This window comes from Thermobia domestica, chromosome 9 (genome assembly GCF_964235325.1).
Source record: "Thermobia domestica chromosome 9, izTheDome1.hap1.1, whole genome shotgun sequence".
NCBI lineage: Eukaryota > Metazoa > Arthropoda > Insecta > Zygentoma > Lepismatidae > Thermobia > Thermobia domestica.
In genome coordinates, this window is record NC_137462.1 from 152,047,929 (window position 1) to 152,074,934 (window position 27,006).

The window sequence follows — 27,006 nt, forward strand, 5'->3', positions numbered from 1 at the left end:
TTATTTACTTGATATTTTTCCAGCTAGTAAAAATTGTAATAACACCTTGGGATTTGTCCCGTCAGTTACCATCACTTCTCGGCTAGTTATGATGCGTAAAGTATTATATCTATATCCATAAATATAGGATATACTTACATCTTGTCGAGTACATAGAACCTAGGTATTCTCATAGCATTCGTTACAAGGCAGAGGAGACTTAAAGGAAATTTTATTTATGTGTTACTTTTTTTTCAACATTGTTAAACTATGATCGACGTCTCATTTTGTCCTAAGAAGCTACTATTAAACAAACAAATAAGATTGGGGAATATCTTGTAAGGGAGTTAGAGAAATCTTCTCATTAATGTAGTCCATAACACATTTTTTATCCTACATATATTGACAGAAGTTCACAAATCTAATGATCTTCAAAACATGTGTGTTCTTGATCATTATTTTTGAGGTGATTGTTTATTTATAATTTTGATCTTTATTTAGTATTCCTACAGCATCCATTAGAATCAGTTTGCTTATAATAATAGCTATAACATTGGTAATAGTAGTTTTTACTTATATTTATTCTACTAGTAGAAACAAATCCATACAGTATTTATCGATGGATGCTATGAGATACATACTTATAAATTGAGATTATTAACCTTGTATCCATATAATATCATTGTCCTCTTCCGAGATAGTCACAGGATGAGAGGATACACAGTGAGTCTAACGTAGCAGTTCATGAAGTTATTGAAGAAAGTAGCAGTCTACTGAAATCATCTAACAAAAATGATTATCTTTTTCACGGCTACAAGGTTAGTAATCTCAGTTTACACAGAGATATGTTTATCTTTAATGTTCCAATATTTAACGCGTCATTTATGTATTATCGCTAAAAGGGAGGCTTTTAAAATTCCATTGATAGAATATTTGAAATTCAGACTTGCAATAAAGACTCATAACGAAGAAACAATTTACTATGTGCTTGATGAGAAAATTTTGTGTTATTTCAAAATGTGATGTACGTGTTATAACTCAAGTGAGTTCAACAGAACCAGTAGATTTTATTTTGTATTATTAATCATTGTACTTGGTGGTTTTATTGAAAAATAAGTAGTAATTATTGTTACTGTATACATATTTAAGAATATCGCTTCCTGAAACTAATATATATATACCGCTTTTACAAAGTTAAATTGCAATTTCGCATGTACTTAACTCACTATAGTAACATCAAATTGTATTAAGAAGGAAGATTGTATTGGGGTATGCATCTTTTGGGTATCTATACCCTAACTTCTTGTTTTTGATCAATACGCTTAGTGTTTACTGATCTAGAATCAAGATGATCCACATCAAGGAAATGGTTCGATCATGGTAACAACATAAGCGTAATACCATTGTTGATAAACTCAATTTATATTTTCTAGTACGTAGTTATTTTAAAGTGCCATGTTAAATTTGTAGTGACATTAGTTGATCAATGTCATTGCGAAAAATAAGTGATAGCGAAAGTTGCCTTCGTATGATAGAGAATTAAGTTTATATTATTGTGAACTCTAAGGTTTGCTAACCATAATTAACGTTCAATCGAAAGCTTTGCTAACCATAATTAGTATTCAGTTAAAGACATGCCTTACTAAGTTTTGAATATTAAAAACGTATATATATGACAAAGCATTGAGCAGACATATATGTATATAATTTCCTCGTTTATGTTGTTAATCGGCTTCGGAGCAAAACTGGCATTGAATGTCAAAACAGTCGTCTTAAAGCTATCATTCAGAATTCCTCAGCACCTCATTTAAGATCCTCACATTAAAATGAACTCTTTTTACAGAGGGCAGTATCCATATATTGATTACAGCATGTCAGGATAGCGTACAATGTCAAAGAAAGTTATACACAATACAAACGTAATCTTACTGGCAACACTAACTTCAGTGGTCGATTTCATAGTTGTCTATTTTGTGCTAATAATGGACAAGACGACATATTTTCATTCCTATATTTCTAATACTGTACATTTCCAGCGTACTGTATATTCGTGTGATACAGTAAGGCGTGTAACACATTACTCCGTTGGTTTGTTTATAATATTTCAAACATTTTGAAGAAAATATGTGAAAATAAACATGTAACTTTTGTAGCTGCCTAAAACTTGTATACTTTGTATTTATTGTGGGTAAGAGTTTTCTATTTTTAATTCCACTATTTAGCTTTAAATGTATACTATAGAAAGTAATAATACTTTATGTACTTTTTCTAACTATTCTATAAAATAGAATAAATGTAGAATTTTGTACGTATAGGTAGATCTAAGGATTCTATAAAATAGATTAAACTTAGAATTTTATACGTATAGGTAGACATTTAACATAGTTAAATGAAGACGCAATTCATTCAAAGCATTAAAATAATAGCATCCCCCAACAGGAAAATTTTAACCCATGATCTTTAACGTTTTATAAATGACTGTGGATATTTATTTTGACTATAGAAAAATGTGATATTTAACGAATTATTAACTAAAATATCAATCAGTAAACAATGACAGTAAAAGTGTTAATATATGATATTTAGCAAATGATGTGTGAACTTCGTCTGAATTCTCCATTACGAATCATAATGTTCATTGTATTATTAAAAAGGTGGCACAGTGGTTCAGTGGTAGAGCACTTACCCTTAGTGCATGGGGTCTCTGGTTCGGTTCCTAGCCAACTAAGTTTGTGGTGGACAACATCATGTCCGTGGGTTTTCTCGGGTACCCCCGTTTCCTTCCATATTTTCATTCCAGCAATTCTTCCATCATTATTCACTTGTCTTAATCATCCGTCTCCCTTAGCCTAGAAGGCTTGATTATGGGACGTTAAACTCAAACATTTCATTTCATTTCGTGTACTATTAAAGAAAAGACAATTTTCTGCAGATGACAGTGTATTCAAACTTTTTGTTTGTTTAACTTTAATTAACTTTCGTTTGTTTCCCACAGCGCGTGAATTTTAAGTATATTATGGGTTTTACTTGCATAAAAATTATTTTTCTTCTTCTTCTTCTTCTTTTTTTTTATAAGAAACGTTACATGTAGTTCATTCAACTTCATTTTACTGTATAAAGAGAAAAATTGTGTTATGTTTCCCATTTCTGAAATTATATACCAGAATTTTGGAATGATCCACAAAGAACACATTGTTTCCATAATTTTATTTACATATTCAATTATATTCTTAATTTTCTTGTAGATTTAATTTTTAATACCATCATTGTACCTTTCTCTGATTCTATAGCTAGGATTGGGATCGAGTTTTGGTGAATACCAGGTTAATTGTGATGGAGTTAGCTATAAACTAAGTGCATACCTTTACTATACATATGGTTTTACGTTACGTTTTCATGTTGTTTTCTTATGTTTTTAAACATTTTTTTCTTCTTTCTGTATTCAATAGCAATTAAACTGAACTTATAAAAGTTTCCTAAAGCTTTCTTTTTCTTTTTCTTCTTGCAAATGCACAGTTGCCAGATTGTTATGTAGTGAAATATCCGTGACTGAATAATTTTTAGCTGGACTTTTAATATACTGATTGGTATATGTATTAGCATCTGTGAACTATTAATTTTATTTTTACCTTATTGTATAATGTTTACTTTTTTGTCATTGTGAATATTCTTTTTTCTTTTTTGATAAAGATTATTCGTAGCTAGGAAGTATCGTTAGTCATATTTTTGTTTAGCCTTCCTTATGATTTCATCCCATGACTTGCCGAGTTTATCACTATCTGTATTGAACGTTAATTGTTTTGTACGTATGTAGTATCACTCGAAAGACTTTCTGTCTGAAATTTAAATTTGCGCATAACTTCTATCTGTAATTGTTTATTTTGTGGTAAATGTCTTGTAAAATTTGATGTAACGGAATCGACGTGTTTTTGACATTGTAGCATGTTACTTAAGCCTTACGATATGTATGGCTGTATGTCCCTTAACATATGTATGTATAGATAGATGTAGAGATACATGTTTTTTTCATTTACAGGAAGCCATGTATATTTCTGATAAAACTTCTTTAGCTGTAAAATAATTTACCAGGTCTTTCGTAACATTTAATGTATAGAAAGTTTTACTCAGGCCTAAATTTCAGGTAGAAAGAAATTCGTAGTCATTCTACGTACGTACAAAACTACCAGCCTTGAATACAGATAATGGTAACCTCAACAACTTGTGAGATGAAATCGTAGTTATAAACAAATGTATCAATAATAGTGCTTTCTAATTACCAAGATCTCTTTCATTAAAGAAAATAAATCAAGTCTAACGAAATAAACATCATAAAAAAAGGTAAGAATATGATAAATACTACATACATACCAATAAATACACAACTTTATCAGTCTTTTATTAAAACAAATTACAAAGTTATAGCATAATAATCGTATAGCTAAGAGTTATTCAACAAGGCTATTTTGGTGGAAAACAACCTGGCAACTATTAGTTTGAAATTAGAAGAGAAGTTGGAGTGAAGCAAACATTCATCATTTAAAGTCAGTTCAAAATACATTTAATTTTTTTTCTTTCTTTATGTTCTAAATATAGAAAGAAGGAAAGGCGAATTGAGAGCACAAAAAATAAGACTGAAAACACAGCTTCAAATCATAAATGAAGTCAGGGTATAGTTCGTAGCTCATCCTCCATAACTGACCTGATCCTTAACAAAACTCCCTATTCTAGCTATAAATTCAGAGTAAGGTACCACAACGAGGTATCGAAACTTAAATATTCACGAATGTAGTTAAATATTGTTTGCCAGAATACCTTTGGAGAAACGTGACATAATTTATTTAACTTTTTGTAAAGCTTTATATGAGTTAACACGATAGAAAAAGTACTTAAAATTGTTGTATGCTAAGGTAAAAGTATATAACCCTAGACCTAATTTTACAGAAATCGACGTAAGTTTTTTTTTTCCTCGAATACTACTGTGCATGAACTCACAAATAACATTAATACTTTTATGTCATTTTAACAGTCTCCACGTGTACTTCTTTTCTCAAGCACTATATAATCTTAAATGGAATGGTATTGATTTTTGTTTAGAGGAAAGAAATTTAATTAATCAGTAATAGAAATTATCAATTTCAGCTGCAAGAAACTAATTGAAAGATTGTCAAATACGAGTCTGGAAATGGAAGTTGCTGAAATGTTATGTTGTGTGTAGAATATTAGGTTTTTGAAGAAATAATGGAACGACATTAGTTCTAAGAAAACTGCCTATTGCGTTTTTGGTCTGTGTTTTGGTTCTACATGTAGAATGTAACTGACTGCAATTAGTCCTGCAATTAAAATTTTATTAAACGCACGCATCAGTCCCAATCCATTTCTTCAAATCTCAAAACATTGCGTAAGTTAAAGAATAATATTAAAAGAACTACCGCTCAAGCCAATGGTAGAAGCGCTCATTTTTTGATAAATTTCTAATTGCACTTTTTATACTAATTTGAGGACGCGGAATTTAATGAAATTGTTATTGAACATGTCCGTCAATAGGGTTACGATAAGAATTATCTCAAAGTTGGGTTAAGGGGGTGCGGTGGCTCAGTGGTAGAGCGTTCACCTTCGGTGCTTGGGGTCCCTGGTTCGATCCCAGCTCGCGCCGTGTGGACTTTGTGTTGGATAAATACCGTGCTCGTGGGTTTTCTCGGGGTTCTCCCGTTTCCTCCCACTTTCTTCATTCCAACACTTCATTCATTTCTCATCATCACCGTCTCCTTTAGCCTAACCGGCATAATCGTGGGACGTACTAAGATACTATTGGCCATAAAGAAGAAATCCCTTGAATATGTTGTCCTACAAACATATTACTTCATACCATGCGAAAACGTTTTCTTAATAAGGGAGGGCCGCGGTGACTCAGTAATAGGGCGTTCACGTTTTGTGCGTGGGGTCCCTAATTCGATGCCAGAACGTGCCAGAGAGATTTGTACTGGAGACACTATGCATAGGTTTTCTCAGGGTTCTCCCTTTTCCTCTCACTTCATTCTAGTATTTCTTTCATTCTCATCATCACAGTCTCCTTTATCCCACACGCCATAACCATGGGAAGTAAAACTGAAAGATTTCATTTTTCTTAATAAACTTTAAGCCCCGTAATTAAAATAATTATAATTAAAAAATTAATACCATTTCAAAAAGCTAAAAAGTATACATATTACAAAAGACGTGATCTACAAAAATATATAAATTAAAGTAGTAAAAAAAAAAAAAATCTGTTTAACCAAGAGAAGAATCAGAAAGATCAACTGTAGTAGTCGGTTGATAGCCAAACGTACCATGCATTTTCTCTTAGAGATGGAAAAAGTGTCCATTTTAAAGTAATTATGCAATTTAAAGCTATCAGAATAAAAAAACAAATGATAAAACATAGTTATACGCATATAAACACATGTCTATAATTATCTGTCTGAAATACAGTACACTGTCTTCTCAATTTTTTTCAGGTTATTTCTTTTTTAATTTCTTTTGGCTAATTGTTTCTTGCTTTCATATGTATCTGCGTTTAAAGAACTGAACTATAAAGGAATTGTTACACAAATATTAAATAAATAAAATAACTTATTATTAATCATATCTAAGACATAAGCAAAAGATATAAAATTACCAATTTTGAGGTCATTTTACTCGTGACCCCATAGATGGAAATTCTTAACAAGTTTCATTGGATTCCACGTCTTCAAATTAGTTTAAAAAGTACAATTAGAAATTTATCTAAACATGAACACTTTTACGTGGTATGAGTGGTAGTTCTCTCTCTCTCTTTCTGTGCAATTTTCTCGAAAGTTGGAAAAACTACTGAAAAAACTAGTAGTGCTTTTGAAGTGGTATTTTTTAATGCTTAGTCAGTCATCTAAGCGTATTTCGTCAACATTTATTTGAGTATATATTATGTGACAATGAGTAATATCGTCACAGACTATTTCATTTAAGTAATATTTTCAGCGTCCTATAACAGAGAAATTCTAGCATTATTCTATAACTTCCAAGATATTTAGAAAATTAAAAAAAGCAGCACTGATGAGTACCCTTCTGTTGTTAATGTAAAATCAGTATTATATTGGTACCATGTATTTCAAATCTTTCTTCTTCATGTATCTATGATACAAATTTGGTTCAATGCTAACTATTTTCATTAATGTAAATACGAGGGTCGTTCCAAAATTAATACCTCCTTTTTTTCATTGAAACTAATGGAGATACATAAATAACAACAGCACAGTTAAACAGTTCAATATTTTAGCTACAGACTGTCATTTTTGCACATAGTTCCCACCATTCGTTATGCACTTTTGCCAACGATGAACCAGAGCCTGCATGCCGCGCTTGTAAAAATCGGAACCAGCTGAGACCGCTTACAGCTTTGACAACAGCTTCCGAGTCTTGAAAATGTTCACCACATTCATCTTTGCACACAATTCTCTGGTCGTTATTCGGCGATCAGCACGGATGAATTGATCAAGACGCTCTTCATTGCGACGGATGACAGATGTGCAGGGTCGACCGGGCCATGGCTTGTCATGAACACCCTTTTCACCATCTTGAAAATGCCGTACCCATCGCCTCACATTGCTCACGTCTATTGTATCGTCTCCATAAACCTTTATCTAGCGTCGATGGATTTCAATCGGCGCAATTCCTTCATTAGTGAGGAATTCAATTACACATCGTTGTTTTATACTCACCTCCATATCAGGCACCATTTGGGAACAATCCTATGCTGACGCCAACTACCGCAGAACAAGGGGACCAGCTGCAATAAAAGAGGAAGGTTCAATCATTAGCACTTTACCAATGACATCTGGCACGGACATACAAAGTCAACACAAAATATAGGCATTAAATTCGGAACGACCCTCGTATATATACTACAATGTATATTCCCAATATACTGTAGTCGAAAATTTTGTGACGAAAAGATGGAAAATATCTTGACGTAAGATTTATTTATTTATATATATAATATATCGAATTCATATATAAATTCGAATTTTTGTTTTGAAAATTATAGAAAAGAAACATTTGACATCAAATTTATAGTAATTTTATAGTTACCGTAAATTAATTCCAAATATTTAAGTTTTATATTAGTGTTTGTTTACTTTGAAACAGGTATTAATGAATTCGTTGATTTATTTATAAGTTTATTTTATGTTCGTTGTTGATTGTATTGCAATAACTGAATGGGTTTCTAATCACAATCTGGAATCCAAAGCCGATGAAATTATGTTTGTTGTAATTGATTTTCTCAATTAATTATTTGTTTCCTTATTTGTGTTATAAATTTTATTTTTCTTTCTTCTTCTTGTAGAATGAGGTTAATTGTCTTAGTGTATATTTAAGAATCAATTCTATTATGCGAAGAGCTTGTGTGTGGTTCATCTATAGCTTTAAAAAATAAAAAATAAAATAAAATAAAATAAAATAAAAAGAGATCTGAAAGATTTCTACTTTAGCCATACAATTCTCTGTTAAATGTATTTTTATCTTTAGCTTTGAATAGGATTGTACACAAATAAAATCATTTTTCTCAGTAGAGGATTAAGCGTCCATTCATTTTTGTACTCTGAAACCCGGGAACAAAAAAGGATGAACAATATTGAGCAATTTATCCAAACAAAGAATGTCTATAATTTTCTGGCATCTTACTGTTACGTAAGAGAAAATGCATAAATCAATCAGCAATACAAGGGAAAAGACACGCCGAAGATACCTCGCGGTCGAGGTTTTAAGTCGCGATCGCTACCTCGATGTTTAGGTCGCGATGGATGAAGAACGCACATAGCGAAGAGGTAACGTCCTCTCTGTAAGTTCTCAGTTTGAGGAGAAACATTGCTGTGATGTGTGTGAAATTTTCCGTCAGTGTATAAATATCACTGTAAAACCACATTTTGAAATTTAAACGACCAAGCAGTTTATAAATAGAGATTGTCACGAGATGAGACATGAAAAATGACAAAGATCTCGTCTCGTGTTTCACAAAAATATTTGAGTCTCATCTCTGATCTATCCCTAAAGCTCCTTCGTGGCTAAGCAGTTAGCGTACGCGCCTTTCGCATGGGAGACCCGGGTTCGATTCCCGGCGGGAGCTTATGTGGTTCGAATTCCACGTTAATCAGTAGGTTCCGTCTCATATAGCCTTGCTGCTGAAAGGGACGTTAAACTCAAACTCAACTCAACTCTGATCTATCTTTATCAGTAAGTCAAAGACTTCTATTTATTTATTTTTAATTTTCCGTGAAAAAGTGTTCTCTTTCAGCACCCAGGCGAGAAAATAATTTCCTAGTAAAATCAAAAACATTCATGTCTTCAGATTTCGGGGTGGAGGGAGTATTAATTTCACCAAGTGAAGTTTCGTCACTGCAATTTCATTATTCGACATTGCTTCCCCATGAATATGTGCCAATCTTTACAGCTGTTTATTTACCTTATATCAGTAACGAATTTAGAACAAATTCTATTTTTTATTGGGGGGAGGGGGCATGAAGATTTTAAGCATAGATATAGTTAACACTAGCTTCTTTTTTCTTTGGAAATTCTGGAATTTGGGGGCTTCAGCCCGAAAGCCTCCTCCCTATAACCCCCTCTTCCTCCCTATATAATAATAAGATACAGTATAATTCTAAAATAAGTATGAGTAACTTATCTGACATTCGTATTTGAGTTGCTATTTTCTTCCATTCTCTATTTAAAATGTGCTTATTATGATTATGTTTGTGCTTCTTATCCCTTATTACTGGAACATTCCTCTTTATTTCTATTAATATGTATTTCATAATCGAATTTCATAGAGCAGTAAAACCTCTCGAACATAGACACATACAGTCTTGTGCAGACGAAATTCTGAACAAATAAAGATTTTATTCCGTTCAGCGCTTCAGAGAGAACCAGTGAAAACACGAGCCACAGCGATGCTTCTGCTGAACATCGATGTGAAAACGAACTCGGTTGTTTATCATCGCGACCACTAATTCACCATCGTGGTCTACTTCTAGGTCGTGATGTAGCGTATATCTCCGGCATGCGCTTACCCATTTGAATCCATGGGTTTGTGCCGCCATCGAGGCAGCGACGCGACCTAAACCCCAACCACGAGATATCTTCGGTATGTCTTCACCCCCAAGAACATGCATATATTTACTGTCTGACAAAAGTCTCTCGATTGATTTGAGCGGAAATAATTGACATAATACGAGATATTCTGCTAGAGTTGCCAGTTGGTGCATGAGCATAATAGTGTTGTGCAACTATTACATTTAATATTAAAATGGTTCTTAGCACTAGAAAGTGCTCAGAAAGTGTCATTCTCTGAATAAGCATCCATAATAAATTGACTGTGATTCTAATCGTAGTTTAGTTGCTATTCATGTAATTTGAAAAGATATAGGCTTTTTTTGTCGATGAAGAAAAAAGAAAACCACATGACAACCGATGTAAGAGTATTAGAAGTTGAAACATCTGCGAACTATATATACTGGAACAGCTTTATATGAGTATTACTACTACTACTACTTCGAGGTACTCGGAAAGTTGTTCTAGTAAGCACAGATGAACACAGATTGTACTACTGATACAAATACGTTCGCAAATTAGACGTTTTCTCTACGCAGAGCGAACACCTCTAACTCAAATATTCCGATAAACCAACACAACCTTAGTATCTGGTATATGTTAATCATTACACAAATATTGGGAGAATTTGAGGCATGATAATCGAACCTCTTACAATGGATATACATACGTTATAAATTGTAAGTAGGTTTTATATGAGATTTCTTGTTCCAACTTTACCTTTTTTTTTTCGCTCTTTCTTGATTTATCGACTTCCCGAGCTTTATCTGTTGCGAGAAGTGAGTGATCTTCTCGTTTTTCGAAGCAGAAAAATCTCTCGTTCCCATTGCTTTGCGAGAGTATAAGAGGGTCGATATAAAAGTCTCAGGGCTCTTCTGCGAAGACCGTTACGTGATTTGTGCCTCAGCAACAGAGATGTCCTTTTCAAACCTGGACTTGTTCGTTTTCCCGGTGCTTCAAGCTAGGAAGCAGAGTGTAGATCCTAAGTAGAGAAGCTTGTAGATAAGACTTTCCGAGTTTTGAACTGGTCGCTATACTCGCCCTACATTTGGGCGTGGTTGTGAGTTTCTTGTATATAACCTCCAGTATTGTAAGCTGGGGGAAAGAAAAATTAGAGTAAAAGGTCGTTAGTTCATGATCGCAAGATCAAAATCTGGACTCTCAATCTCCGCAAGAGTGATTTTCAAGTCGATTATGATTTTCCTCAGACAATATTTATCAATGCCCAAAGTTGCGATAGAACCTGGAAATCCATACAAATCGTACCCGAATAGGAACTCAATCTCAGGATCAACGTTTATAGCTTTTTCCGCACAAGATAGGCTATAGCTAAGTCGTAAAACTTCCTCTGGTGGTTAAAAGTGTTGAGAGCGTGTATGTATATATATACATATATATATATGCCATCAGCAGTATATTGTTGAAGTGCAAATACATACATAAGTCCGCTTTGAGTTTTTCTCTACTAGGTCCGAGTGTGGATGGCATATATGACATAACCCCAGATATTTTGGTTACGAAACTAGACAGTAGTGTTGTTGTAATGGGGTTTTTGTAATAAGATGGGAACCATTTTTTATTTCTGTTTTCGAATAAACTTTACAAAAAAAAATCACATTTTCAAAGCGACTTTTCCAAGAACTACCTTTAAATAGGATTAAAAAAACTTCCAGGAAAACAAAACATATCTCAAACTACTTATCGAGGTTAGACAGTGAAAACGACAAGTGAAATCAATTTTTCGAGTACCTCAAAGAATGGGAAGTAGATTAGCATCTGAAAACTATGTAAGGGGCAGTCGAGTTTTTATCCTGTTGTCAAAGTACATCCTCTTAAACCATGAAGATAAAATAAAGTACATTTATTTCATGAAGACAGTGAGCCAAATGATATTTTCAAGGGAAAAATACTACAGCTAGACATGATTGCCAATGTCAGAAACGAAGAGAAGAACTCCTTTAGTCGAGACAAGCAACACTACTACTCTCATCAGTAACAAGTGTCAGTTTGTCAAATCAGTATGCACTGGAAGCACTATTGTTAAAAATCTGGAAGCACTATTTCATTTAAAAGTTTCGACTTATACCTTCTTATATATATATAATATAATATTGCTCCCTGTGATCCGAATAACTTGGATTCCAAAAGAAAAATTCAAGAAAATTTTGCCCCGGAATCCGCACGCCCAGCACATTGTTTGTGTCTCTTTATGCGTACGTTTTCCGAGTGTTTGGGCTACCCATATGCTTTGTCGTTCAGTTCGTTTTCGAAAGCTATAGGGAAAGCGTCTCGTGTTATTTTCGCTGCTAATTTTATGCGTGTGTGCCTGTTTATCTTAAATAACTTTATTTTAAAATGCAGTTTATTTCCTGTGAAATAAAACTGTTAACTGTTGAACTCTTGATAATTCTTTGACGAGGATTCATGAATGATTAATCTAGTTCTTTATATTTTCAAGGGAAAAAAATGTCTTAGAACTCAAACAGAATCCTGGAACAGATTAAGTTTGGATTCCAAGGTATCGGGTTCAATTGAGTTTCAGCTCCCTTTGTTTCTGCTTCATTTGATTTTTTTAAGTACTTTTAATTATTTCTGTACTTATTTTTTCGAGAACATGTGGGTAAAATTAATGGGATTAGTGTAATGGATTATTTATATGTTATGCTCTTATTTAAATGTTTACATAGTTCCAATGTTGTATTTCATCAGCACAAAAGACATGCAGATAAAAATGCTTTAAAAAATGAAATTGTTTCTCTAAATTCCGTAGATGGCGGAAGAGACGTCATTTAAAGTTATTGAAAACGTTCTAAACTAAATTATTGTGAATGATCGCAAGTAGTGTAGGGTTACCGCTTAGTACATACAAATCTATTTTTGAGGGGACTTTCAACCCTTTCTTCTTCTTTACACTATTAATAGTGTTAATAAGGTTAAAGCTTCAGACTAGATGTCTCCATGAGCTATAAAAGTAGTAAATTAAGCTAGTTTGGATTATCTTATTATCTAGTATAGTCATGTGAGTAAGTGGAGAAATATTTCGATGCTAATCTGTATCCTTCTTCAGTAGACATACTAATCTTCAATATTGTCCCAATCTTTGTACAAATATCTCATATCAGAACGTACTTTGGATATATTTACTCTCTTTATCTTGTTTTTGAATATGACTTTTAACAGTACATCCTTGAATCTGTATCAGGTTAAGCTGCTTATTATTCCAGTTTATTGTAGTTAAAGATTGAAGTACTCTTAATAAGTCAGTACAGATCGTAGCAGATATGTTTTGTCGTTTAATATAAATTTATGCCTGTCGGATCGCAAAAGCCTCTCCTTCATAGATTGAAATGGATTTTGGCAATTGAAACTTAATTATTGGTCAGTTTTTCTGGAATGTAAATTGTTGTACCCAAATTTGTATCCTGATATTTAGAAGAAGCATTGAATTTTTATCAATTTTTTTTTTTTGGCTCCACGTGGCGTAGTCGCTAACGCTCTCGCCTTTAGTGTGAGCAGTTCTGAGTTCGATTTCCGGTGGGGACACTCCGTCGAAAAAGCGTAACAGCTCTTTCAGGTCAGCCATCTTGAGTAAGGTCTTTCCTGGATTTCCTTCATTCACACCAGCAAATGCCGGGCTTGGTCCCAGGCCACTTCCTTCCTTCCCCAATCCTTTTTTCCTTCCCTTTCCTCGGATAGTGTGCTCGCCGAGGGACATCATTCCTCATATAGGTGATAGGCTAAATGGCCTTAGATGCCGACAGTCCAGAAATCTAATTCCTAATCCTTTATCAATTTTTTCATATCATACTTCCAAGAATAACAGGGCGAGAGACGCATTTTATGTATGTACGATTGTAAATCTTTTAGTCTGAGATAAGCCTTAATGATCTAGGTATTAATTACATACGATTTTTTTATATTTTTGTATGATAGTTTCTAAATTATGTAATTTCAAGATAATCGGTGATTCCGTCAAAACGTGTTAAAATAAATTTACTTGCCAGTTTAATAATTGTATTCGCAGAGGAATACAACGTAATTTTTCTAATAAAGCTTGTTTTAGACAGAAACTGGGTAGAGAGAAGATAATCTTTGCAAGATCATAGATTATTTGTTCCATTTTGTTGAAATATTTGCATACATAGGAATAAAAGATTTCACCATAAACCATTTTAACCGCGATACAGTGTTTTAATATTATAAGTAGGCTAAATGAATTAATTTTCCATTTTCTGGCTGCAGTACTTCTAATTAGTCTGCAATATTGATCTGTTTCGTCGGTCAAATAATTTATATGATTATTCCAATTAAGTTTTTTTATCTAAAAATATTCCTAAATGTTTTATTGAAGGTTCTGCAACTATTTTAATATTATTTTGAAGATGATTTGTTTGATGCTCTCTTTCTTGAAATAATTATTAATTTTGCCTTCTTCCAATTTATTTCAAAACTATTGTCCTTCAACCAATTTACTACTTTTTTAAGATTATTTTCCATATTTTTTATCTATATATTAAATAATACAGGACTTGGTTTACTTCCCTGTAGGAATTCTAGAGATGTCATTCTTGTCACATTAAATGTGTTTTGAATTTTAATGTAAATTTTCCGGTTTATTAAAATATTGTAAATAATACCAATTATTTTCCCAGGAATATTTCCCCTTGTGCATTTTTTTCCAAAAGAATATCCAAAATAACAGTCATATGTTTTTTTTAAATGTCTATTGAAGTTACTATTTATAACGCTTTGTGAAGAAAGCCTGATAAATATCTGAAAATTATCGTAGGCAATGCATCACAAGTTGACGAATCTTTGCTAAAACCAGTAATATTATTCGGAACAATTCGGTTATATTCAATAAACAGTTCAATCTATTTAGTATTCTCGAAAATTTCCTAACTACAAGACAGCAAAGCTATAGGTCTAAAACTTTCAACTGCTACTTCCGAGTTTTTCTTCTTTGGAATTGGTAAAATTAAGACTTTTTTTTTTTCATTCTTTAAGGATATTCTGTATTCCAAATCTGATTAAAATAATTTAATAATAGTTTAAGTCCAGTTAGAGGTAAGTTTTTACACTGATCTGATCAATGCCTGGTGTAGTTTTGTCAATGACCATTTCAAATTCCAACGTTGAAAAATCGTTATCCAGATCGACATTTGGATTACTAAAAAGTAAATCTTGAATATATTTTCGGTTGTTCATTACTGATGGGGGAATCAGCGATTGATGAAATGTGTTCATTCAACTTAAATCCTTAACCCATTTAAATTTTGGGATTTTTGAGGCAATTTGTAGACTTCCACTCAATCATGTGTCAAGACTATTTAGCGGAGGATCATGGTTCACACATCGTTTTTTTTTGGGGGGGGGGGATTAAGCAAGGTTTCCAAATGTGCCTATCAAATTTCCCTATCATGTACCTAAAACGGGAAAATTCTCGCCCAAAGTGGGGAAAAAGAGATTTGTTTCAAAAAGAGTCCCTGTTTCCCGCGAATTTTTCCCCTCAGGTACAGGACACGGACATGCGAATGCTACCACAAAAAACCTGGCTTCATTCCGAACAAGACGAGGTATGAAATATGATCCTGGGGTAAATAGTCTTGTTGCTAACATTCATTTACTATTTATTTATTTATTTGCCTGTTTCGCATACAAATGAGTGTATTCTCGAGTACGTATACAGTTGTCAAAATTACAAAATAATTATATATGTGCTATAATTACACTCATATATATGCTATATATTCTTCAAAACTTACAATTAGAGAAAAAATCATACATAACCATGACTTTTACAAGCTTACACATTCATAAGGGGATTTAGGAGTTAGATTTCTGGGCTTTCAGCTATGGCCATTTAGCCCTTCACGTTTGAGAGATGATATCCCTCGGCGAGCACACTATCCGGGAAGAGGGAAGGAAGAAAGGATTGGGGGAGGAAGAAAGTGGCCTGGGACCTATAAGTTAGATACCACCCCGGCATTTGCCTGGTGGAAATGAGGAAAACCTCATTCAGAGTGGCTTTCCTGAAAAAGCGTTTGACACTTTTTCGATCGAGTTCCACCACCTACGAGAACATAGATCTAATTAACAATATACATTTATACATTGTCTTCAAAAAACTCATTTACCGAGTAGTAACACTTATCTACTAAGAACTTGTGAAGATCAGATTTAAATATAGAATATGATTTACTTTGCTTTAGAAAGTCAAGTAACTTAAAAACAATTTTTGTACAGATAATATATACTTTTTTTTTGTGTGTGTGTGTGTGTAAAGAACGAGAATTGTATAACATGCAAATTATTAACAAATCGAGTATTGTATTTATGGACGTTACTGTTTTCAATAAATAAGTGTTTATTACTTACGGTAAACAAGATAATTTTATATAGATACAGATGAGGTAATGGTAATATTTTTTGTCCTCGAAAGATGGGCTTGCAAGAAGTTTCTGGTGACAATCCAAACACAACCCTTAGTTAACTTTTTTTTTTTTTTTTTTGATAAACGAAATGTGCTAATACATTCAGTAAAAAATAAAATAAAATAAAAAATAAAGCCTGTGTTGTGACATTACCTCTTAGTCTACGGAGACCGAAACCAATACTACTAAATTTTTTGTTGAGTTGACACCAAGAAATTTAGTTAAAATAGAAAATTCGACCTTTTTGTTATTTACCATTACATAAGGAATAAATTTATATTGAAGAGGAGAATAAAAATTTAGCAAGGAAGTTTTATCATTGTTTAAAACTAATAACCTAATTTATTGCTACTTAACAAGTTACTTAATTGTAGAAAATGTTGTGTTCAGACTATGCTCAATATCATGTCGTGAGTTACATGTAATAATAACATTGGTGTCATCAGCAAATAAAACACACTTATTAGGCAACATTTCTTGTGTCAAATCATTAATGTATATAAGAAAGAGCAATGGACAAAATAGGATCCTTGAGGTACACCAGTTACTATTTTACCTTTATAACTCTAAACTTAAGAATTTTACCATTTTTTCGTTCGTAATCTGAACTATCTGATACATATCTTTCAAGTAAAACTTGATCCATTTATTGGCAGTTTCTCTTATGCCATAAAAGCATATTTTTTTTAAATAAGAGATCATGATTTACTGTCAAATGTCTTAGTAAGATCAATAAATAGTCCAATTTCCCATTTTTTATTATTTACCGTGTGCATTACAGTACTAAGGAAATCGAAAATTGCAGAATCTGTAGATTTGCCAGTTAAAAACCCATGTTGTGATAATGATATTAGATTATTGGAATGTAATTCCTTATCCTACTTGATTGACATTACCGTCTCAAAAATTTTTCCCGACCCATTTTTCCTAATAAGTACTAATCTTTTGTTATTCAATATGCTCTAGCGTCAAAACTCTTTATCGTAGGATCGTGGCTCGTATATCGTTGTGTTCGTAATGAAGCAGTGTTTCCAACTATAGCACTCAAATTTCCTTATTATGTACAAGAAGCAGAAAAATCCCACAATTTGGGAAAAAGTTTTTTCTAGAAAAATTACGTTTTCGGGAATTTGTTCCTCCATGTACACACTAGCGCCACGTGAGTGGTACAATTTGAAACGTTGTTTTTATTACAAACAAAATCAGGCACGATCCATGATTCTTTGATAAATAGTCTTGACGCAGTATCTGATTGAGTGAAAGTCCACAAAATACCTCAATTACACATTTTTAGTCAATGTATTTAGTAAAGTAGATAAAGTGTCATCCCTATTTTGGATTGTACCTAATTTTGTTTGTAATGAAGCAACTTTTCTACTATGTGGCGCTGTGATGTACTTTCTATCTGAAAGGAAATGTACATCACTTTTAGTCTGGCATTCCTATGCTCTAACCGTGGAGAATATGGGAATTAAATCAATCAAAAGTGTAGTGAAGGGTAAGGACAAAAGCCTAATCTGAACAAGACATTGAAGAGGAACACGAAATGTGAGTACGAATAGTACATGGTGTAAATAAAGGACGACACTGAAAGAGAAATCCAGATATAGCTGATAAACGAAGAATAAAAGAGTAAAAATTGTCGAAGTGGGAACAAAATACAAATGCCAAGAACTGAACATTTACCAAGCAGCAATCTTGGTGTAGTGGTTAAGATGCTAGATTATAAATCCAAAGAACGTCAGTTCGAATCCACTCCAAGGAGTATTTTTATATTTGTTAATAATTCATACAACACATGAGAGGTGGTAAAGGAGAGCGCTTAATATGTTAAGTGAAAACGAGATAAAAATTCCAGTGACATTTATTAGAGAAACAATGAAAACAAGGAAGCAGGTATATCTAATCAGGGGTATGTATCGAAGGGCGGTGATAAAAAAAAGGAATTTTCCCGAATTTCGCACATGCGAGTCTCTACAATAGGCAAATTTCTTGAGAAATGTGTCTATTACATACACCATCATGTCAGAAATGCTGCAAAATTTTTATGCACTTTTGTTGATCATCACTTTCTGGACGATAACCATCCTCGGTTCGAAAGTTTCTCTCTCCTCCGCTCTCTGGTATCAGATAGTTCACATTACGAACGAAAAAATGGTAAAATTCTTAAGTTTAGTAGTTATAAAAGTAAAATAGCAACTGGTGTACCTCAAGGATCACTATTTTGTCCATTGCTCTTTCTTATATACATGAATGATTTGACACAAAAAAATGTTGCCTAATAAGTGTGTTTTATTTGCTGATGCTATTATAGATTATCATATTCTGCTATATCATCTATAGTTATATTCTGCTATTATATTCCACATTATCTATACATTACGCAAATTTAGATATTTTCTCCTGGATAGAAAATTTAACCTGTTCGTAGAAGCTAGTGTTTCTCGACTTAGAACACAACTAGATAAAGTTGGCAAACACATCCGTTATAAATTATTTTTGGCTGATTACCAGTTTGACATCCACTATCTGCCGAGGTCACGTCACCCCGCCGCACAGTGGAGTATTTGACCCTAAAACCCGGACAAAGTCGAAAAAATAAAATTTGAAAAATACATGAAATAAAGTTTATTTCTTGTTCGATAACTGGCGGATATTGTAAACATAAATTTCATTATTAAAATATGAAATGAACGTAAATAATAATTACTGAAGTCACTCAATTTTTCTGGATATGCGAGTGGCCGCGCGTAGTTTTTAGGTATTAATTTTAGTAATTGTATTAAAATCATTATCAACAAAGCGGTATTGTTTTAAAGGACATTGATAGAGGTTTTAATTTTGTTATGTGAACATTTTAGCTCTAAGTCTTGGTGGTTAAATATGTAATAAAATGTCAAGAGCTTTTTGCAAGAACAAATATAAAGTTGACAAGTTAAGAAGTGTTTTTGTTTATTTTCTGATTCTAGTTGATCAATGATTCATTTTGCATTTGGAAGTTCAATTTTTTGCCAAGAATAAAATCTTGCCCGAAATTGCCCCATGAAAATAAAAAAAATATAAATGATATTTTTTTTTTTCGTGAGTTCAGAAGGCTTTACAGCAGTTTCCTGACATAAACTTATCAGTTTAATCTTTAGTTGATTGGGTTTATACAGAAAAGTAGAATTAAATTATTCAAGTAGTGTTTCATGGAATTAATTCTATAATAAATGACGTTTACTGAAATTTTTAAGTTCATAAACTGCACCATGAATTATGACGCATGAAATTTATCTGTCTGTCCTTATTTGGATTGTCTGTTCTTCATACAAGCATGGGCGGCGATTAGGGGGGACAAAGGGGGCAGTTGCCCCCCACTTTTTTGAAATTACCCATTAATGTATATAGTTTCATTTGGAAATATAAAGTTTTGTATGTATTATTGGTTAATAGAATAAAAATGGTGCCATAAAATATTTGTTGTCCCATGAGTACGTATTGGTTGTCTTCCCGTGGAATTAAGAAAGCTACAGGAATTGCGTTTGAATTGCACTAAAAATGGTCCAAAAATTAACCTATTGGAGAACCATAATTCGAGTGTCCTTTTAATTTCTTCTTGCAAGGGCTCGATATGTTAGCCGCTCTGGAACTAATTGAGATAACATTTCGCAAGAAAAGAAGTCCTTCACAAGTTATTCTTTAATTGCACAAAAATCGTCAGTTCCTAAAATGTATTTTCTTCTTTCTAATAATAAGGAATATTTTGATTTGATTTTTTCCAGTTTAACATATTGTTCAGCAGCGAAGTTATATGAGACGTGGACTTAATGATCAATGTGTCCGAACCACGTGTGCTCCCCCGGGAATCGAGCCCGGGTCTCCCACGTCAAAGGCGTGTACGCTAACCGCTTAGCCACAAAGGAGCTCAGTAAGGAATATTAATTTTGCAGTGTAATATAGGAGTTTAGGTGTGTACATATACAGTTTTGTATATACAATTAAATTTAGTAAATTTAGCATAATTCTAGGTTCTGGATTATTTTGTATAACTGAAATGTGTAGTGACTAAGTATTGCTGAGTTTTGATATATTCCAAAAAAGTGAAAACTGTACTTAATGGCAGCGAACATGTTTCAGGAAGCTGCAAAAGTATTTCTTTAAATGTCGTAGCATATGCTTGTAGTATTCACTGTCATCTTAAGAATAATAACACACATAATAGCATGCGTGGAGTTAAAAATATAAGTTGTTCATTAATTCCCAGTTTCAATATAATTTTTGCAAAACAAGTGTCATTATTCATTACTATGATTATTTGATTAATATTATCCTTTCTGTTTATTTGTTTTGCAAATTTGTTATTAAATAGGCCCCTAATCTGATCACACAATTTTTCAGACAGATATTCATGAGCAAGGAATCAAATCTCTTCTTACACTTTCGTTGTTTAAGAGTACAAAGGGCTAGTATCTACTTGAGTTGCTCTTGTCAATTTACTTAATAAAATATGAAACAAGATATACGATATTTTAACTGAAAAAGACAGTATCCTAATATTTGGTCTAGGAATTAATTCGTGCGGGTGGACAAGAGATGGCGCAACGAACGGAGCGTCCCACAGTTCCGTGTATCCACACATGTGTTGCAAACCCCTGTCATCGCGTATCGTTCGTAGTATAGGGCAGTGGATTAAAGCGTCAACAACACCAGTTTGTAGTTAAGTGAACATGGCGCAATTTGTGCCTGATAAAGTGTTTTTGCGGGGTGTCCTGCTGCATTACTTTAACATGCAGAAAAGTGCGACTGAAAGTCATCGTATTTTGGTGGAAGTGTATGGTGACCATGCTCTAGCTGAGCGAACGTATCAGAAGTGGTTTGCACGGTTTAGAAGTGGTGATTTCGGCTTGGCAGACCAAGAGCGAGCTGGACAGCCAAAAAAATTTCAAGACGAAGAATTGACAGCATTGCTCGAGCAGGATTCGTGTCAAACGCAGGAACAACTTGCAGCAGCATTAGGCGTTGATCAAACAACAGTCTCCAAACGCTTGAAAGCCATGGGAATGATTCAAAAGATGTCACATTGGGTTCCACATGAATTGAAAGACAGAGACGTTGAAAGACGAAAAACCATTTGCGAATTGCTGCTTCAACGACAGAGCAGAAAGGGGTTTCTGCATCGAATTATTACGGGTGATGAGAAGTGGATCCATTACGAGAACCCTAAACGAAAAAAGGCCTGGGTGAAACCAGGTGAACCAGGTCCATCACAACCAAAACGAGATATTCACTGTGCAAAGGTTATGCTGTGCATATGGTGGGATATGAAAGGTGTGGTGTACTATGAGCTGCTGCAACCGGGTGAAACTATGAATGGAGAACGTTATCGACGACAATTAATGCGTTTGAAGCAAGCTCTGGCCAGAACACGACCAGAATGGGAGAACAGACATGATAAACTTATTGTTCAACATGATAACGCTCGCCCACATGTCGCAAAACCGGTCAAAACCTATTTAGAAAATGTCGGATGGGAAGTTTTACCCCACCCGCCGTATTCACCAGACGTTGCTCCTTCGGACTACTACTTGTTCGATTGCATGAACAACGATTTGATTGAACAGCGGTTTACTTCTTCAGAAGATATCGAAACATGGGTCTCTGACTGGATCGCTTCCAAGGATGAGGACTTCTTTCGCCACGGAATCCGTACATTGCCTGACAGATGGGCGAAAGTGGTGGCTAGCGATGGACAATATTTTTCTTAAGGTATTTATGTATTTTGTGTTTGTACTACAGCTTCAATGTGTGCGTACCAACCGCACGAATTAATTCCTAGACCAAATAGTTATACAACCTTTCGTCAAACAAAGTGTTACAAGCAATCAGGAAAACTATCATTGATATCAAATATTCAGATCATGTCTTGCCCCCCCCCACTTTTAACGTCCAACCGCCGCCACTGCATACAAGGATCAATATTACACTCAATATTACACTACACTTAGGTTTTTCAAATCAATATTACACTTAGCCTACAAAATCCCTATTAAACAATGGCAATGGAATTCAGAAGAAGAGAAAACCATAGTTAAAGGAACGAAGAAAAGAAATTCAAACCAGTTTCAGAGAAGAGATGGGTTTGTTAGTGGACGTCCCTAAGCAAGGCCATGGCAATACGAACGATGAGAACACTGCAAGGACGAAACCGTTGCCCGAATAACTAGTGTGGATTTAAACTTGATAAAAAAAAAATCAAGATTATTCTGTGGGCAATTTCTAGTGGCCATGAAATACACGTGGAGAAATTTCAGAACTTCGCTACTGCCACTACAGAACTTTATGTGAGACAGTATAATTGGTACCCGCTGACTTCAGCCCTATATAAAGTTTCAATTCATGGCTCAGCAATCATAAAACATGCCATTTTGCCTATTGAGCAACTCTGAGAGGAGGCAGCTGAGGCTAGAAACAAATATTTTCAACTTGGAGGACGCAGTTCAGCAACAATACAGCGTCTTTAATGAACAACATCCTAATCGCGTTCTCCAGCCAAAAAGATAATTTCGATTCTTTCCTTTCGAATTAACATCTAATCCTACCTACAAGAAAAAATAGAGACAGTCAGTTTCCGTCCATATAATGTTCCACACATTACAAAATTTAAGTCTGAAAGATAACATAATCTGAGATCTTGGAAAAATAACTTTACCGTTGGATTTCTTTTCGAACCTGGATGTTATTTAATATGTTGCATGACCATATTGCTATTTAAAATAAACAAGTTGATTCCAATATGGTGGCCACCAAGATAACGGACGACAATCTCAACCACGTCATAATGTTTCTCCCTACCATCAACATTGATCCTAATTGACATAGGATGGACGGCATTTACAGTTTCTCAAATATTTAGCCCAGTCCAGAATTTTGTCTACACCCTATACAGTACAGGGAGTCCATAAAGTCCTGCAGGAAAGTAAAACTCTATAACTTGGAAACTACGTAATGTATTAACAAATACTCTTTGGTGTACTTGCAGAAAGGTTCAAAGGTTTCTTTCAGCTAGTTAAGGTTCATCGCCAAACCTCTAATTGTGCACCATTCACGTCCAAACACTCTTGCAGTCTTTTTGGGAAACCAAGAATTGCGTGTTTGCGGTGCTCGTCTGGAATGTTCAAAATCACATTAGTTTTTTTGTTCTTGAGATCGTGCAGATTAACTGGCTTCTGCGAATACACCTTGGTCTTCACATGTCCCCACAGCCAGTAATCACAAGGCGACAAATCTGGTGATCTTGCAGGCCAAGATGTGGGTTCTCTTCGGCCAATCCATCTCTCCTTAAATTTTTCGTTAAGAAACTGTCGAACTTGAAGGGCATAGTGCGGCGGTGCCCCATCCTGTTGCATGTGGATCTCTAAGGATGCCTAACCTAGTAAGTTCTGGCAAAAGGAATGTCTGTAGCATGTTCAGATAATTGTTACCATTTACCGTCTCTTTCTCGAAGAAAAAAGGGCCGATAATATGATCCATTAAAACAGCACACCACACATTGACTTTGGGACTACCCCGCTTGTGCTCCTCGAATCTACATGGATCTTCCACCCCTCAAATTCAGCAGTTGTGCCTGTTCACTTTTCTCGACACATGAAATGTGGGTTCATCTGAAAATAGAAATCGAGACAGAAGGTCATCATCTTCTTGTAAGCGGGTAAGCATTGACTCACAAAATTTCATTCTCATGTCACAGTCTTCCTCTATCAGCTCGTGCACAAATCTTAACTTATAGGGCCGGACCTTGAAATTCTTGCGTACGATCTTGTGTAACGTTGAGTTCGGTATTCCCAGTTTCAATGACCTTCGTTTAAGCGACTTCATTGGACTCCTGGCTACGCTGTCCTGCAACGTGTGAATCAAATCGGCACTCGTTCCTGGCCTTCCACTGCGTGGTAAATCTGACACACATTCCGTTTCTTTGAACTTCTCGTGCCACCTCTTGATACTTGTTTCTGCTGGGGGTGTTTTCCCATACGTTGTTTGGAACTTTTTCCGCACTGAAACGCAAGATTTTAATTCCGCAAACCACAAAGTACATTGTGCCTTTTCTTTAATAGACGCCACCTTAAGTCACGTGATTACCAGCGGAAACGTCATCGAGCATTATGGCCAGAACAAAACTTTAAACTTCCCTTCTTACAACCCCCAAAATTTATACACTTAAACGTAACGGTTTCTAAGTTATAGAGTTTCACTTTTCTGCAGGACTTTATGGACTCCCTGTATATCTAAAAAAGTGTATTGCTGTTTCTATTTTATGTTTGTTATTTTTTATACATTATTTGATGTAGTAAATGTTAATTAATAGCAATACTAAGAGTTTAAAGCAATAAAAAAATAATCAATACACAAGATATTATTGTTTCCCTGATTTTCCTGACTGTTCAAAACTACAGGACCAGGTTTTGGCTATACTGTATCTTTAAAACTGTAGGTAAATACAAATTAATTTAATTTAATCGATTATTTTATGATACTAAATGGTAAATACTTTTGTCCGGGTTTCAAGACTAAATACTCCACTGTGCGCCGAAACTATTAGCAAGTTAGAACAACCACAAGAAATCCAAAATTTGAGCAGGATAAGGCCGACAACTTCAAAGTTAGCGAAGATTATCACTCTTTCGTTTCAAACTCTCTTCAAATCAATGTTTTAATACCTAGTGATCGCGACCTTCTACAAAATATAGCGGCAGAGCATCGTAAGGATGCCAATTACAAGGATATATTCGCATGAGAAGGAAAAGAGCCAGATAAACTTTCAACAGTACGATCTCCTAGTTTTTTTTTTTTTTTTTTTTTGAGATGGCGTACTTTACAAGAAACAGAACCATTCGGATTACGGTGTCATATTTTTGTGTATACCAAAGTCTCTTGTTAATCTGTTGTTCACAACTTTTCATAAACATCCAACTGCACAATATTTCGACTTTACGAAAGTATTACAAAACTGCTCTAAGGAAATTTTATATGCCCCATCTCAAAAACTATTTAGCGCACAAAATAAGAACGTGTATCCAATGTCAAAGACTGAAGAAATTACCTGAGAAGAAACAAGCTGAGCTATTGCATCATTCTGTCGGGAAAATGGGATCAGGTTTGACGTTCGATGCACTGGGTTCATTCCCGACTGAAAATGGGCGAAATAGATACATATCAGTTGCGAAAGGTCTTGCTACATGCTATGTTGTTGCAAGAATCGTAGATTCTATAACAGCTGAAAACATTGAGAACATCTTATGTTAGAGCAAGAAATTATTCTCCATCTTGGTGCCTTTAGTATATTACACCTAGACCAACACCCAGTACATAATGCCACATGTCTTCAATATTTTGCTCAGAAATAAAGCTTTACTTACAAATTTGCTCCTGCATACAATCATGCATCACTAGGACTTGTTGAACAGGCAAATAAAGTTACACAGGGCTGTCTAAAATTCTTCGTTCAAGAACATTATAGTGATTGGGAGAAATGGCTTTCACATGTTAGGTTTGTGATCAATACTTTCATACAAAGTGTGATAAAATACTAGGGTGCAGCGTTTTACCACTTTTTTCTCGGAATGAAATGTAATACCTGGCAAAAGTGGCCAATCCACATGTTCATTTCAGGTATAGATTTTTTTTTTCAAATCAATAATATCTTCTGTGAGAACTATTGCATCAAAGTTTCAAAATTTACCTGAAAATTACAAAAAATACCAAAGTTGTTCATTAATTTTAGTTATGTTAAAGTAAACATATTTTTGGTTAAATACATGTCAGTTGCTATGAAAACTGACATTCAAGTATAAAAATGCCAGTTATATGTCCTTGGAGGGAATAGGGGTGCCTCCTCTGGGGCCAGAAAAGGGGGCAAATTCAGTACAGTTAAGCGGTTGTGCAGCTCCTCGCTCACCTGGCAATATAGCCTGGCCAAGTGACCCAGAGCCCACCATGTAGAGGTGGCTGCACCTAGGGCTCCTCTGCTAGGCCTATCCAATCAACCAACCATATATTAGGCCGGATGAACTGATCCGATTAGTCACTGTCAGGAAAAATTGTCACAAATTGGGACTTTGATTTAAATTTAGAAGCAACTTGCCTACAAAGTACGGTTGACCAGATTATTCCGCCTCTAGCATTAGGGATGGTATCGAGACGAGACGAGACGAGACGAGACTTTGTACAGTCTCGGTCTCGTCTCGGTTTAAAAATAGCTGTCTCGGTCTCGGTCTCGTCTCGAGTCAAAAATCACCGTCTCGGTCTCGGTCTCGTCTCGGTTAACAAATGCTTGTCTCGATCTCGGTCTCGGTCTCGAGGCCCAAATCTCGGTCTCGTCTCGAAAGTCTCGAAATAAATAGGTGAAAATAAAATTGTAAAAGTATTATTATTGTAAAGTCTGTCGTTTCTGCTTCTTATTTTTGGCCTTATTCTTGACTTAGAATTATAGTATGTT